Raw genomic sequence first — 15,394 nt, forward strand, 5'->3', positions numbered from 1 at the left:
TGCATGTTTGTGCATGTCTGCTGGATCTCTGTCTCATCCACATACCGGAGTACGCAGAGCCAGGCAGAGGAGAGAGAGCAAAGACACGAGAGAGAGGGCTGGGTGTGCAGATGTGAGCATGCATAACCAGTCAGAGAGATCTGATTATGCACCAAGGCCATGTTTATCAGCCTAGCTTTTTAAGGCCAATCTCCTAGTCTTTTTATCATCAGTGTTGCGTGTTCTCAGCAGGCAAGAGCCAGTTTAGGTTGGATCTTGAGGTCATATCAAGTCTTAGGATAAAAGTTCATGGTTTCACATAGCATTTGTTCTTCTTAGCAAACTGTGTTGCACTTAGCACCTTAGCATTAGCATCCCCCACTCCCAGTGGCTTGGCTGTGGGGCACAAACCATGGACTAGAAATGGAATTTTTTTTCTCTGGGCTTTCTCCACATCAGCCCCTTAGGGTTTACTTTTTTCTTAGGATGCTTCACCACTCAGGCAGGCTGTCATCACTACGAACAAGGGCCATGTGTGCACAGAAGGACCTCCTTCATGGCTCCTGCTCAGCACTGGCCCTTTCCCTTTCCCCAGCTTGCCTAGCTTGGCAATGGGAGTAGATTTCCCCTTCATCCCAGAGGTTCTGTGGGGAAGGAGGACAGGTGCTGTAGGCAAGGGGTTATGACTGTCTCCCTGGGCAGCAGGTCCAGTGTGGAGCTGAGTCCCACAGGTGCAGAATGGTCAGTTGCTGGCAGCCCAAAAGGGAACTGCAGCCCGTAGTTGGCAGGATTCAAACCTGCGCGGGGAAACCCCAATGGATTTCTAGTCCATCGCCTTCACCACTCGGCCACAACTACCTGCTCCAGCCCTCTCTGTCCTGCTCCTCACATGCCCCGTGCAATGACACCCGGCTCCCTGGGGGCTTCAGGGCCAGGCTTCACTTCTAGCCTTGCATTTGGGACCTTCACTGAACAGGACAGGTGGCAGGCTTCCACAGGCCTCGACAGCTGTCACCACAGGGCCTAGGGCTGCACATCCCAGCACCTTCTCCTCACACAGGCTCCTGGCATATCCTGCCATGGAAGGACGGTTTCACCCCCCAGATGGTGTTTGGTCTGCTTGCAGGGAAGAAGGGAAGGCAGCTGCGTTGCCTTTTCTAGTGCTGTCAGTGTATGTGGGTTTGTGTTAGCACGGTATTTACAGATGCCTACTCTGGCATCTTCAATGCTACAAGAAGGTGACCTGCAGTCACACTGCTTCTTTCTGGATCTGAAAAACAGTTATTTTCTCTTTTACACTCCATAGTCATCCCCTGGACTATATTCCAAAACACTAATGAAACAGAGAATTACCACGACTAGCTTTCATACAAAGTTTGTGAACATTGGTTGAGGGGATGGAAAAGTTAGGTCAAATATCTGTATGTTACTGTCAATCTCTATGTAACTATTCATCCACAATGAAAAATTCGGGAGCTAGTCCCGCAGAGCAGTGATCACCAGGTTACAGACTGAAGCTCAATGTCTGAGGGTTTTCCGGGGACTCTGGTTCAAGGATCTCTTACCACAATAGTGGTAAGATGAAGAGAGAAGCCAGCATTCCTCCTGTCAGAGCAGATGGCTACGTGAGGGAGAAGGAGAAGAAACACCACGAGTCTCCAGCTATGCTGCACAAAGTCTTTAATGAGAAGGAGCAAAAGCAGTGGCACAGAACAGAGACCAAGAAACACGTCTGCAGGGTTCAAGGGGACAGAGAACTGCCCACTTTCCAAGGACAAGCTTGAAACACAAAATGCTTGCCTTTCCGCATTCTTCTCTCCCTGCTGGCAATCCCAGCCCAGCAAGAGCAGTCCCTAACTCCAGCACCCTCCGCCAACAGCAGGAGGTTCAGCAAAGCAGAAGAGAACGAGCCCTTTCTCAAGGAGCTCAGAGCACAGCAGAGCCAGAGGAGGCACGGCGAGGCCTGACGTGCAGCCAGGAGCCGTGGGCACAGGTCCCTCCTGCCAGGTGACATGAGGACACCCAGCCAATCTGCAAGGGCTGGCCACACTCCTGCTGTGCAGTCCCCGTCATTCTTCCTGCTCCAGAAGGGATGATGCACCAGGTTCAGCAGTTCAGACGGCAGCGGGGGGGAGGCAGGCACAGCCCTGACCCCCCCAGACCAAGGGAGCCCCCAGAAGAGATGGGAACCCCTCCAGTGCTGAGGGAGCTCCCAACAGCAGCTGACAGAGAGGATCCCACAGCTGTGTTCTGAGGGAAAGAAGTGAGGATGGGGCCCGGCAGGGTCACCACCACTGGAGAGGCCTCAATGGCCACCGTCGAGTCACCACAGCGGGCGACACAGGGCTCACTGCAGCTGCTTGCAAGTGGGGTTGGACCAGAGGAACCACAGGGTGATGGGATACAGGGTCTGAAGCAAGACATCTCTCGGTGAGGAAGGCAAAGCTGAAACATAAAGCACAGAGACATCAGGGAACCCCAACTTCAGACTGTCTTTCTTGTCCTCATTTTTCTCTGCAGATTCACTTTACTACCCTCCATCTCCGTTTGGAGGTCCATGTCTAGGAAGGGCCTTAATTTGATCTTGCTGACATGTACATCTCAGCTTAGGGCTAGATTTGAACGCCCAAGACCAAAGAAGTACCTAACTGCTTGCCAGTTCCAGAAGGACCTCCTCATGCATTAATCTGTGCCATAGCACAGATGAAGGTTGATGAAAGTATTTCAGCACAAATAGGCTGCGTGCAACAAGAGTCTCAGGAATCATGTCTTAAAAACACTGTGTGTGTACAGAGGTACCATGGCCCTAACTGTCCTCTATGAGTTGTATGATCAGGAATGGCTGAACCACTTTTGGGACAGGACCCAGTTCAGTGGATTTAAAGCCCCTATGGAGAGCCAACTGTGTAATGCTGAAACTCTGCTGAGTAGACTTCCCCTTGTCCTTGAAAGAACCTCCCTCTTCCCAGCTCTCCCCAGCCAGCCCCTTCAACATTTCTATTGCAGGGCCAAGTTGAGGCAGCCCAAGGAAAGAGGTGAGGATAAGGCAGCCCAAGGATCCACCTGAGTAGCCACCATGACAGCAGTTCAGCCCACAGGGAGAGATGGAGCGCATGGAGGCTTACCTCGTTCCTGGAGGAAAGGGAGGCAAGAGAGGAGGATGCAGAGCCTGGAGCAGCACAGGCTTTTATGTTGTGTCCCAGAGCCCCGTGGTGAATCAAACATTCCTTGCTCATGAAGCATCTAAACTTATAATAGCTGTCCCTTGATGAGTCCTCACTGGTGTTTAATGCTTGCTCCTTTCATCCCAAATGTTGTGTTTTTCGTACTGCTGGACACCAAAATAATTACTCTGTGTCCCAGCTTCATAAGGCAACTCACTTCTGAGGTCTAAGTCTAGTACTCAGGTAGATTTTTTTGATTGTTTGGTTTTTGTTGTTTTTTTTTTCTGATATGGATTGTCACATTGCCTTCTTGGCGGTGAGCACAACCACCAGTCATGGTGAAGTTCAGCTTTAAGGGATACATCGAGTCATCTCCCCAGTGTTTTCAGTGCAGACACACCGTTTAAACCTTAGAGACGTTCCTCACCACAGGTCATTGTAGACACAGAGGACACTGTGGGTAAGTTGAAGCAGAACATCAAGATTGTACAGTCTCATACAGGAGAACAGATGCACCTCTGCAGTGATTAGGCAAAGCTTAACAGCAAGGAAAAACTGTTTTGGGCTGGAGGGAAGTCCCTTGTGGGTTGGAATGACAGTCACGAGGACCTTGGTCATGCTCATCAGTCTCTACCACATCCAGGTTTTGCTCTGTAAGGGAATCCCAGAGCCCAGAGGCTTGCATGGCCTGCTTATGAGGACAGGTGCAGGGCAGGGAGCCAAATGCTCATGGCCGTTTTTCTTGGGTCAGGAATGGCATGGCCCATTCCATGCATTTCAGACTACAAATGGACATTGGATCGGCCTCACAGAGCACCTGGGAAAACCCTGAACTCCTGGCAAGGGTGAGCCACCCTGCTGTGAATTTTAGTGGGCATGTTGTCCTGGCCTCAGGTGCACCAGCGATACCAGAGCTCATGGCCTCATGAAACCGCTGGTGCTTCTACGTGATCTTGACCTGTTGCTGTGTTCCAAGGCATGACCTTTTGTTGGCTGCTCAAGGACTCATGTGACAGCGTTAGGTTAACAGCTGGACTTGATAATCCTGAGACTCTCTTCCAACCAAAATGATTGTTTGAATCAGCATACCCGAGAAGTACAACAGTTGGAATGGGTGTCTGGAGGTCCTCTGCTCCAATCTACTGCTCTGAGCAGACCAAATTCCCTGATAAGTCAAGAGCTTCAGGCCTATTACCCTCTTGCAGTTATATCCCTCTCCTGCTCCCCACCTTGCTCATCTCCACTAGGCTCCACAACCCTAGTGCTGTTAACCTTACCCTATACATCATTTGCTCCAGCCCTCATGTTCTGCCCAGTCCTCAAGAGCCCTTGAGCAGCAAATGAAGGGCAATGCCTTGGAAGGTGGCAGCAGCACAAGACTGCATATAAACAGCAATTGCTTCAGGAATTATGCTAAAAGGTGTGGAAATGCCTTTGATGAAAGCAGAACTTTCAGAGGAATGAGGCTATGACTCTGGTTTCTCTGACATGCCTGAGGCTGGGGCACTTTGTCCACTGAAGCCTACACCAAAATGACTCATGTTTGCCTGGAGTTCAGGGTTTTTCCAGCTCTCCCATATCATGATGACTCCCAGGTCCTCTGCAAGACTGATCCCATGTCCCTCTGTATTCTGAAATGTATGGAAAGGTGCCACCCCATCCCTGACCCAGGAAAAAAAGCCGTGAGCTTTTGGCTCCCTGCCCTGCATCTCTCCTCAAAATGAGGCCATGCAGACCTCTGGGCTCCAGAGGCTGAGCACATCAGATCAATATAGGAGTGGATCTAGTTCAGAGGTGGGCATGGCTTCTCTTTGATCACCCTCCTACGTGTTGATTTGCTTGTTTCCAACAGGTTCTCCACTTCCCAAGCTGAGCCCAGATCCCTGGTTGGAAGAAAGATGAGGACCTGGTTAAGTCCTCAAGGGATGTGGCTGTGGAGATCCCATGGAGAGGTTACTTGAAAGAGACCTGCTTGACCTTCTGGTCTGCTCTTCATCGTTCTTAATTTAGTTTGGTATTTAAGGTCCTTGTGGCCCTCAGTCCTGTCTGCAAGAGGCTTCCATCCAGCTCTCTTCTGTGTGTCTACAGTGAGCCATTGGAGGAACACTCCTTAAGGTTAGCTTGAGTACCTGCACCGAAAGCACCTAAGAGCTGACTTGAGGTGTCCATCATAGATGCATTTCACTGTGACTGGTGTTTATGCTCACCATGAAGAGGGTAATGTGACAAATGTAATCCATGTGACACAAACCCAGGTTCCAGTATAAGTCGGGGAATGACCTATTAGAGAGCAGTGTAGGGGAAAGAGACCTGGGGGTCCTGGTGGACAGCAGGATGACCGTGAGCCAGCACTGGGCCCTTGTGGTCAGGACGATCATGAAAAATGACAAGACAGGTTTCTTCAGGTACATAGGATAGCAAGGGAAGATAAAAGAAACTGTTCTCCCCTCATGAGCGAAAGGGGACATCTGGCTACAAGTGACATGCAAAAGGTAGATGTACTCAACAACTGTTTTGGGACTGTCTTCATAGGTAAGTGCTTTAGCCATGATGCCAAATTCACAGAATCCAAAGGCAGGGCCTGGGAGAATGAAGTACCAGTCTTCACAGGAGATGATCAGGTTCAAGCCCATGTAACAAATGTGAATGTGCACAAGTCCATCGGACATGATGAGATGAATTCAAGGATCCTGAAGGGACTGGTAGATGAAGTTGCTAGGCCAATATCAATTAAATTTGAAGAGCTGTGACAGGTTGGTGAAATTTCTGGGAAAGTGAAAATATAACCCCCACTTTTAAAAAGTGCAGAAAGGAAGACTGACGGAACTGCAGCCTGGTCAGTCTTACCTCTGCCCAGCAAGACCATGGGGCAGATCCTCCTGGAACCTAGTCTAAGGCACATGGAAACAAAGGTGATTGGTGACAGCCAACATGGCTTCCCCAAGGACAAATTGTGCCTGAGAAACTTACCGGCCTTCTACACATTGGCTGAGTGGTCACACTCAAAGAGTTGCAGTCAACATCTTGAATTGCGGGTGAAGACCAATGATCAGTGGTGTCCCTCAAGGGTCTGTACTGGGACCAGTATTATTTAAAATCTTTGCTGAGAACATAGACAGTGGGATTGAATTCACCCTCAACAAGCTTGTGGATGGGACCAAGTTGAGTGATGTTGTTGTTACTCTAGAGGGAAGTGACACCATCCAGAGGGACTTTGACAGGCTAGAGAGGGGGTCCAGGCGAGCCTCATGAAGTTCAACAAGGCCATATGCAAGGTTCTGCACCTGGTCAGGGCAATCCCAAACATGGATACAGGCTGCGCCATGAGTGAATAGAGAGCAGCCCTGTGGTGGAGGATTTGGGCATATTGGCGGATGAAGAACTGAATATGAACTGCCAATGCATGCTTGCAGCCCAGAAAGCCAGAAAGCTTTGGCAAGGAACAACTAATGGGTGCTTAGATGTTTCATGAGCAAGGAATGTTTATGGCCCCCCAGGGCTCTGGGACACAGCATAAAAGCCTGTGCTGCTCCAGGCTCTGCATCCTCCTCTCTTGCTTCCCTTTCCTCCAGGAACAAGGTAAGCCTCTGTGCACTATATCCCTCCCTGTGGGCTGAACTGCTGTCATGGTGGCTACTCAGGTGGATCCTTGGGCTGCCCCATCTTGACCCTGCAATAGAACTGTTGAAGGGGTGTTACCTCTTTCCCTTCTGATGAGAGCTGGGGAGAGGGAGGTTCTTTCAAGCACAAGGGGATGAATGATGCTCAACTGCAAGGAGGTCTGCTCAGCAGAATTTCTGCTTTAGACAGATGGTCTCTAACCAAATGGCCAAGTACATCCAGTGCCTCCTTCATTGCAGCACTGGTTGTTCTGGAGATGGGGTATGATCAGGCTCTCCAAAGGGGCTTTAAATACACTGAGCTGGGTCCTATCCCAAAAGTTGATTTCTGAGTCACTTGTTCCACGCATTCTATTTGTGCTGGAATAGTTGCATCAACCTTCATCTGGGCTTTTGCACTAGGTAATACATGAGGAGGTCCTTGTGGAATCAGCAAGCAGTTAGGCACTTCTTTGGTCGTAGGCGTTCAAATCTAGTCCTAAGCTGAGATGTCACACCTGTTGTACATGTCAGCAAGATCAAATTAAGGTCCTTCCTAGACATGGACCTCCAAACGGAGATGGAGGGCAGTCAAGTGTATCTGCAGAGAGAACTGATGACAAGAAAGACAGACTGAAGTTGGGGTTCTGTGTTGTCTCTGTGCTCTGTGTTTCAGCTTTGCCTCCCTCACCGAGAGATGTCTTGCTTCAGACCCTGTATCCCACCACCTTGTGGTTCCTCTGGCCCAACCCCACTTGCAAGCAGCTGCAGTGAGCCCTGTGTCGCTCGTTGTGGTGACTCGACGGTGGCCATTGAGGCCTCTCCAGTGGTGGTGACCCTGCCGGGCCCCATCCTCACCTCTTTCCCTCAGAACACAGCTGTGGGATCCTCTCTGTCAGCTGCTGTTGGGAGCTCCCTCAGCACTGGGGGGGTTCCCATCTCTTCTGGAGGCTCCCTTGGTCTGGTGGGGTCAGGGCTGTGCCTGCCTCCACCCCACTGCCGTCTGAACTGCTGAACCTGGTGCATCATCCCTTCTGGAGGAGGAAGAATGATGGGGACTGCACAGCAGGAGTGTGGCCAGGCCTTGCAGATTGGCTGGGTGTCCTCATGCGACCTGGCAGGAGGGACCTGTGCCCACGGCTCCTGGCTGCTCGTCAGGCCTCGCTGTGCCTCCTCTGGCTCTGCTGTGCTCTGAGCTCCTTGAGAAAGGGCTCATTCTCTTCTGCTTTGCTGAACCTCCTGCTGCTGGGGGAGGGTGCTGGAGTTAGGGACTGCTCTTGCTGGGCTGGGATTGCCAGCAGGGAGAGCAGAATGGGAAAAGGCAAGTGCTTTGTGTTTCAAGCTTGTTGTTTGGAAATGGGTTGTTCTCTGTGTCTCCCTGAACCCTGCAGATGTGTTTCTTGGTCTCTGCTCTGTGCCACTGCTTTTGCTCTTTTTCATTAAAGACTTTGTGCAGCATCAACAGAGAATCATGATTGTTTGTGTTCCTCTTCTCTCACAAGTAAGAGTATTGGCTTCTCTCCGAATCTTAACGCTAGTTGTCGATGGAGGTCCCAGGGCTGATACCAGAGCACCAAGAGGGCAAGAGACAAACCAAAAAACCTCAGGAAATGAAATGTGAGTCTTTAACCGCCCTATCAAGCCTTGTGATCTCTCCCAGGGTCAGTCTTGACTCTGGCCACTGAAAGCACTCATGTCTTCTGCCAGTGTAACCAGAACATCTTGCATGTGTGCTCAGGCAGCAGCTACTTCTCACTGTTTGGTCTGAGTACCTCCTGGCAGAGGACAAAAGCCCGTTGATTAACTCGGCTGAGATGACAACACTTGTTGAGGTGATAGGAAAACATGGACACGTGTGCTCAGCTAAGTTGCGCAAGGCCTCTTCAGAATAAGGTGCGGAGAAGTTGTCCTTCTGAGCCTGAATCTCAGCCTGAGTCCTGGCATCTGGAAGTCAGGTTTATCCCACCTTGCTAGTCACTGATGTTTTGGAGGGAAAAGGCACATAAGGTGCTCAGCAGCAAACCAAGGCCTCCTACACGCAAGCAGGTACCCAAGAACAAAGGAATATCCAGTGTGTCAGTTTAGTCTTCCAGATAATGCATTTCTGTCCTCAGTGCTACTCCAACAAACCCCCTCAGCAGTCATTGCTTCTCCAGGTGCATGAGTATTGGGGCAGGTGCACGTCTTCCCCTGACTCAATGCTGTGGATCCTCCTGGAAACTAGGCTACAGGACATGGAAAACAAAGAGGTGACTGGTGATAGCCCACATGGCTTCCCCAAGGGCAAATCATGACCAACATACTGAGTGAACATCCATGGTGGGGTAGCAACATTGGTGGAGAAGGGAAGAGTGACCGGTCATGTATTTGTGTGCAACATTTAATACTGCCCAACACAGCATCTTGGTCTCTGAAATGGAAAGATATGGATTTGAGATGTGGACTACTCGTTGTAAAAGGAATTTTCAGGATGGTCAAAATCACAGAGTTGTGGTCAATGTCTTGAGGTGCGGGTGGAGACCTGTGATGAATGGTGTGCCTTGGGGGTCCATGTTGGTATCAGTATATTTTAACATCTTGGTTCGGGACGTGGACAGTGGGAATGAGTGCATCCTCAAGTGAGATTGCAGGAGATGCCAAGCTGAGTGATGCCATGCAGAGGGATCTTGACAGGCTAGAGTGGTGGGATGTGCAAGGATTCTTAAGTTCAACAAGGCCAAGAGCAAGGTCCTGACCCTGGGTCAAGGCCATTCCAAACACGGATACAGGCTGGGCCATGAAGGGTTTGGGGTAGCCCTTCAGAGAAGGACTTGGCAGTACTGGTAGATGACAAAACTGGACACAAGCTGGCAATGTGTGCTTGAAGTCCAAAAAACCAGTTGTATCGTGGGCTGTGTCAGCAGCAGTGTGATCAGAAGGTCAATGGAGATGACTGTCCCTCTCTACTCCATTTTACTCCGCTTTTGTGAGACCCCACCTTGAGTAACAGACCTACTTGAGTGACTTACATTAGTGTTGTTACATTATGCCAAGTTGGGTTTCCAAAAGACTGTTGTTCTTTTTATCAATGGCAGGATATGCTTGGAGAGAAGCCTGGACCTGAAGCCCCTAGAGAACTGGGTGTCATTGCACAGGGCACGTGAGGAGCAGGACAGAGAGGGCTGGAGCAGGTAGTTGTGGCCGAGTGGTGAAGGCGATGGACTAGAAATCCATTGGGGTTTCCCCGCGCAGGTTCGAATCCTGCCAACTACGGGCTGCAGTTCCCTTTTGAGCTGCCAGCAACTGACCATTCTGCACCTGTGGGACTCAGCTCCACACTGGACCTGTTGCCCAGGGAGACAGTCATAACCCCTTGCCTACAGCACCTGTCCTCCTTCCCCACAGAACCTCTGGGATGAAGGGGAAATCCTGCTCCCATTGCCAAGCTAGGCAAGCTGGGGGAAGGGAAAGGGCCAGTGCTGAGCAGGTGCCATGAAAGAGGCTCCACTGATGTTGGATCTTCAACAGAACCTTACAGCCTCATCTCACCTGACATCCTCAGCAGCACAGCCCCACCGGCTGTCTTCCCTACACCTGAAGCTACAGCAGCTGATCTCCAAAGAGAGCCTGCACACCATGGCCCTCATTGCTTTTAAAGAAGAGAAGACACCTCATGATTCTGAGATCATGCCAGCACTCACAAAGTGCTCCTTGCTTTAGGTGTCATGAAGACAGACTGATGTGACAGGTCATACCCGGCATCCTGGGGAAATTCTGCCTGACACATCCCCAGCCTTTGCAAACGTAGGCAACTTTCCCAGGAGGCTTCCATACTGGCCCAAAGATGAGATGGGGGGGTGGGCCTGTGTTTCCTCCTCTTCTGGGAAAGACACAGAAGTGTAAAAGAGGATGTGGTGTGACTGTTGCATCAGGATGCCCTCACTTTCCATTACAGACCCTGATGGGTGGATAGAAAAGAGCTGGAGGCTTCCCAGATGGTTTCTTTCAGACGCATGCAAGTTGCTCCCAACAGAGCAGAAGCAGAGGAGGATCTGCCTGCCTGGTAGCCTGCCTGGGTGGGTTCTTGAAAGGAAAGGGAAACTGTGAGGAGCCCATGCAGAGAGGACCCAGAGAAGAAGAGAAAATCCCATTGCTGGTGCGTGGTCTGTTCTGCACAGCCTTGACACTGAGGGTCGCAGAAGCAGCACAGGCCAAATGGAAGCTGAGGCTGGTTGGCAGCATTGATGAAGAAGGAAAGGGACAGTAGAAGAGCATTCTGGAGCTGAGCCAGGGACCTCTTGGTCTGCAGTCAAATGCTCTCCCCTGAGCAACAGTTCCTGCAGCAGGCAGGCTGCAGCTGCTCTCTCTGTGCTCCCATCCACACCCACATCCTAACCCTTTCCATTCTGCTTTATGTTTGTCTCCTCTGCCTTGTTGCTGCATGCTCTGGTCCACCAATGGAACTGGCAATGAGGAAAAACCTGCCCAAAGATTCAGGTCTCAGTACTGTCACCTTGTCCCTCACCTTCACAAAAATGTTCTACCAGTTCAGCCTACCCAGAGCATTCCTGGGACACCTTGAAGCATCTAAGACCCAGCTAGTCCAGCTAGGCCAGCCCTGCCCTGGAGTGACTGGGAATCACCTCCACACCCAGCAGTGTTGGGCAGGACCAGCTGAAGGCATGGGAGAGGAAAGGTTGCTCTGTCTCCCTGGCACCCTGCACAGTGTCAGGGAGCAGCAAGGGCAGGTCTCTGCCAGGAGGGAGGACAAGGTGGGAACTGTGGGAGAGTGCAACACACCATGGGCTGGGCAAAGTCCTGCCAGCCGGTGTGAAAAACGTGGCCCCAACTGCTATAGGACTTTGTTACAGTGAGGCGCGGAAATTACCTTACAACCTGTGAGGTTGTAAAGAGGTATGTTTATTTACCGCACCGGACACTCAGTGGAATAATTCCACCTAAGACGTATGCCAGTTTCCTGTAGCTGTGAGCTTGGTTAAATGCTGTAAACTGTTACATATTCGTGAAAGTTCTAGGAATGTCTATACATATTCATAACCTGTCCCTGAGAAGGCGGTACTTATTACAATTAGTTCCAAGAAATAATTTCCATAGTCTCGACCTCCACCACTCCTGGTTGCACCTGTGCAGTGATCGTGGGCCTGGGTCTTCTTCACTGTACACTTTTACCTCTGGCCTGGTGTGCTGAGTTGGCTGGGACTCAAACTAATGAGTTGGTTAGAACTGGCATATCTCCTGTCCTGTGCCCAAGTTTCTGTTATCTATTTCATCCAAGGATGCACCAAGGATCCATCCTAGGATTTTTATTTTTGCAAGGCCTGTGAAGTTGTCAGCGAACTCCTGTTTCTCATATGATAAGTTACACAAAGCTAAGCAAGGCTAGGTAATTGTGATGTGGGTTAAGGGTTACCTCTCTAAGTGTTAGCTCCTTTGTTCTTTAAGTGTTAGTTAGTTAATTGCCTATATCAACAGTAACCAGCACTGCCTAGGAGAAAGAGCTTTGACCTCAGGGCCAAACTTAAACTCCTCTCACTGAGAGGACCAACCAGCGCCTGCAGAGCCAGGCTGGGTGGTCAAAAAGCAACTCCTCAAGAGGGGTTATGGGCAGGAGGTGAGGCGAGAAGGACAAAGGAAGGCCTTGCACTTGCCAGCCCGGGTGCGGGGGCACTGAGGTTTGCAGGGAGAGCTTGATGCAGCCTGGTGATGGGTGCAGGGAAGAGGAGGGCAGGAGGCCTGAGCAGCAGCGTTGGTGCTGGCAGGTCCAGGCAGCATCAGGCAGGGCTGGGGAGGTGCCTGCAGAGCTGCTGGGGGGAGCAGAGTGGTGCAGTGGGAGCGTGCTGGGCCCATAACCCAGAGGTCGATGGATGGAAACCACCCTCTGCTACTTGCTTTTGGCCTCGCTCCAGCCCCAACAGACACTGCCTCTCCCTTGCAGCATTCACCAGGTGCTCCCTGCTCTGCTGCCCTCCTGCCCTCTGGACACCCAGGGATGCCTAGGGCTGTCCCACACCCTCAGTCCCCACTCTCAGTCACTGATTCATTCTTTGCTTTCTCAGTAGACACCAAGCCCAAAGTGCCCATCAGCAAGGCTGAAGGGGGAGAAACATATTCCAGGAAGTGCAGAAAAAGCCAGGCTGAGAGAGGAGGAAGGAACAAAACGAGAGGGAAAGAGCAGAGGGAAGATGCATCCGGTTCAGGCAGTTAAAGGAGCCAGGTGTGAAGGAGTCAAGTTAATCCAGGGCCAGAGGAAAGGGAAGTTTATGTTTAACTTTTTGTTTCTCATGACATGAATCTTTCTTATTTGTCAAAAACTTAATTATCCCCAAGTGAAGCCTGACTTTCCAACAACAGTTTTTGCTTAGCCTTGTCCTTGGGTTTACCTTGACCCATGAGACTTCTCACCCTGTTTTCAGTGCCCTGCACCCCGCCGAGTGTGGGGAAAGGACTGAGCAGTGGGGTGGGTGTTTGGCTGGTGTTAAACCACCACAGGTACATACACACAAACACACATACACTTGCATAGTACACGCACAGCTGGCACAGATGTGAGTGGAGAAGCAGAATGTCACGGTGCCTTCTTCGTCCTGGTCCAAAACAACCCAGCTTCCCCCTGCAGGTTCAGCTCACATAGGGCAGTTGATTTGCTTCCCTTGGCCTTTCCCACAGCCTTCCTCTATGGCCAGGCCTCTGGACACCTCCAGGCCTGTGGGAGCTGCTTTGGACCATTCAGAGGTTCCCAGGGAGTATTGGAGAACAGGAGCAGATGCCCAGAGAAATTGGAGATTCTCCTCACCTGGGTATCACACTCAGGTTTCCGTGAGGCTCAGACACTCAGTAGCCTGTGCTCCACTGAACTCGCTCCAGTTTATTTTGTCACCTCCCCTTGGGGCTCCATAGTTTTTCTTCCCCTTTTGTGGAGATGGGAGCAACTTTTCCCTCTCCATAGTCATGACAGAGTTCCCCTGCCCTCTTCTCCTGAAGCTGGAGAGCCTCTGAGATGCATCATTCCCACTTTCAGCCAAATTGGTACATTCTGTAGGTACCAATCAGGATGGGGCTTTGATCAGCAGGGCTTCAAAACAGAAGGTTTCTATGAACTGGCAGTTCCTCACTGGGAAATGCAGCCAGCACCAGTGTGAAGAGGGGCAGGTGGGATTAAAGGCCCACCAGTAAGAGGCCAGCAGGGACATCGCACGTTCTAGGGCATTTCTCTCCAACAATGCTGACCGAGTGGAGATACCATCACACAGTACTACCACAGGTTGCACAAGCACTGGTGGCATTTTTCAGAAAGACTACAGTCAGACACATCTCCCCCAGGGAGGAACAGCAGACTACAGTGGAAAACACATTTCCTTTGACGCTGGGGAAGCAAATGGGCTGGGGACCATGGTAGCCCCAGCAGACTCTGATGCAAGGATGGAAACCAAGGTCAAAACACCCTGAGCAAGGGAGCAGCCTGTACTGGCCCCCACAACACACTGGCCCAGGATCCTGCAAGGGTGAAAAATCATGGACTCCACACAATCCAATGTGAATTAAAGAGAAGCCATTTATTACAGAAATAAGCCTCCTTATATATGCAGTTATTTCCTGATCACGCATCCACGCTCCAAGCATGCATTAGCTGATTGCATATTGTCCATGTTCACGAGCTGTCCACGCACCCAAGTCTCATTGCTGTTTTTCAGGGTGCTGTTTTTCAACCTTCGAGCTGACCTTGAGGTTCCTTTGGCTAGTTCAGAAATAAATCTCCATCTAATAGAACCTCACTCACACAACAACCTCAAGAAAATCCCTCAAATCTCCCACAGGATCCCTTCTCTGTGAGTGCTGGGTGAGACTAGCAGAGCCCCAGGAACACTCCCCATTGCTTGGAGAAACTGTCTCAGCCCCAGAGGGACGTCCCTCCTCCTACAGCAGCACAGCACCTGCATGGGAAAGGGCTGTCCCTTTCCATGTGCTCCAGCCCCCAGAGGAGTCATCCCTTCAGCTCTTTGCAAGACATTCAGAGACTGGGCCCTGCTCCTGCTGCTCCCAGAGACTGCTCCCACCCTGCTGGGTCCTGCAGATGCCAGGGATGGATGAAGAATGCCATCAGCAATGCTGCTTCTCTGGGACATGCTTTCTGACTTGGGACTCTGTAGAGATTTACCCCTTCTGCAGTGACTGGGAGTTTCTCATGTCCTCTCTGAATGTACCCTGCCATTTGTTCTCTAAGGCTTGGGCATGACGGCGTGGTCTGTGCTGTGGGTTCAGAAGTATCAGATGCCAACCCAGAGCTTAATGCAGTCCAAAGGTACCAGGAGGTTGTGTCCTCAGTGTCTCAGGCATAAGTCTGAGATTCAGGAGGGTGTCCCCACCCGTGTTTCCTCCTGTGTGACTGCTGGGAGGAAGAGTCCTTCTCTCAAGACACAAACTCAGCCCTTGGTAAGAGCAGGAGAGCTCCAGGGCAGCTTTTCCCTGCTGTGTGCATGGACCTTTCATGTGCAGAGAGTGTGGTGGTCCCGGAGCATGAAGGAAAGTTCCCTCAGGTTCACAATGAATTGTACCTGAGTCTGGAACAGCCTTAGGAGATGTACAGCATTCTCACTGAGGGAGAGGCTACTTTGGGGTAGAGGGGAGAGTGCGCTCTGGAAGAAAGGACCAGGG

At 51.0% G+C, this 15,394-nt stretch overlaps 2 non-coding genes across 2 annotated transcripts; one reads left to right on the top strand and one right to left on the bottom strand.

Annotated features, from left to right (window-relative positions):
- Positions 1 to 755: 755 nt before the first annotated feature.
- On the bottom strand, positions 756 to 837 carry TRNAS-AGA (transfer RNA serine (anticodon AGA)). Its single transcript has one exon. It is a non-coding gene; the product is annotated as a tRNA-Ser (tRNA).
- A 9,075-nt stretch (positions 838 to 9,912) lies between these two features.
- Positions 9,913 to 9,994, top strand: TRNAS-AGA (transfer RNA serine (anticodon AGA)). Its single transcript has one exon. It is a non-coding gene; the product is annotated as a tRNA-Ser (tRNA).
- Positions 9,995 to 15,394: the final 5,400 nt, after the last annotated feature.

The sequence above is a fragment of the Patagioenas fasciata genome, chromosome 12, assembly GCF_037038585.1.
Source record: "Patagioenas fasciata isolate bPatFas1 chromosome 12, bPatFas1.hap1, whole genome shotgun sequence".
Classification (NCBI taxonomy): domain Eukaryota; kingdom Metazoa; phylum Chordata; class Aves; order Columbiformes; family Columbidae; genus Patagioenas; species Patagioenas fasciata.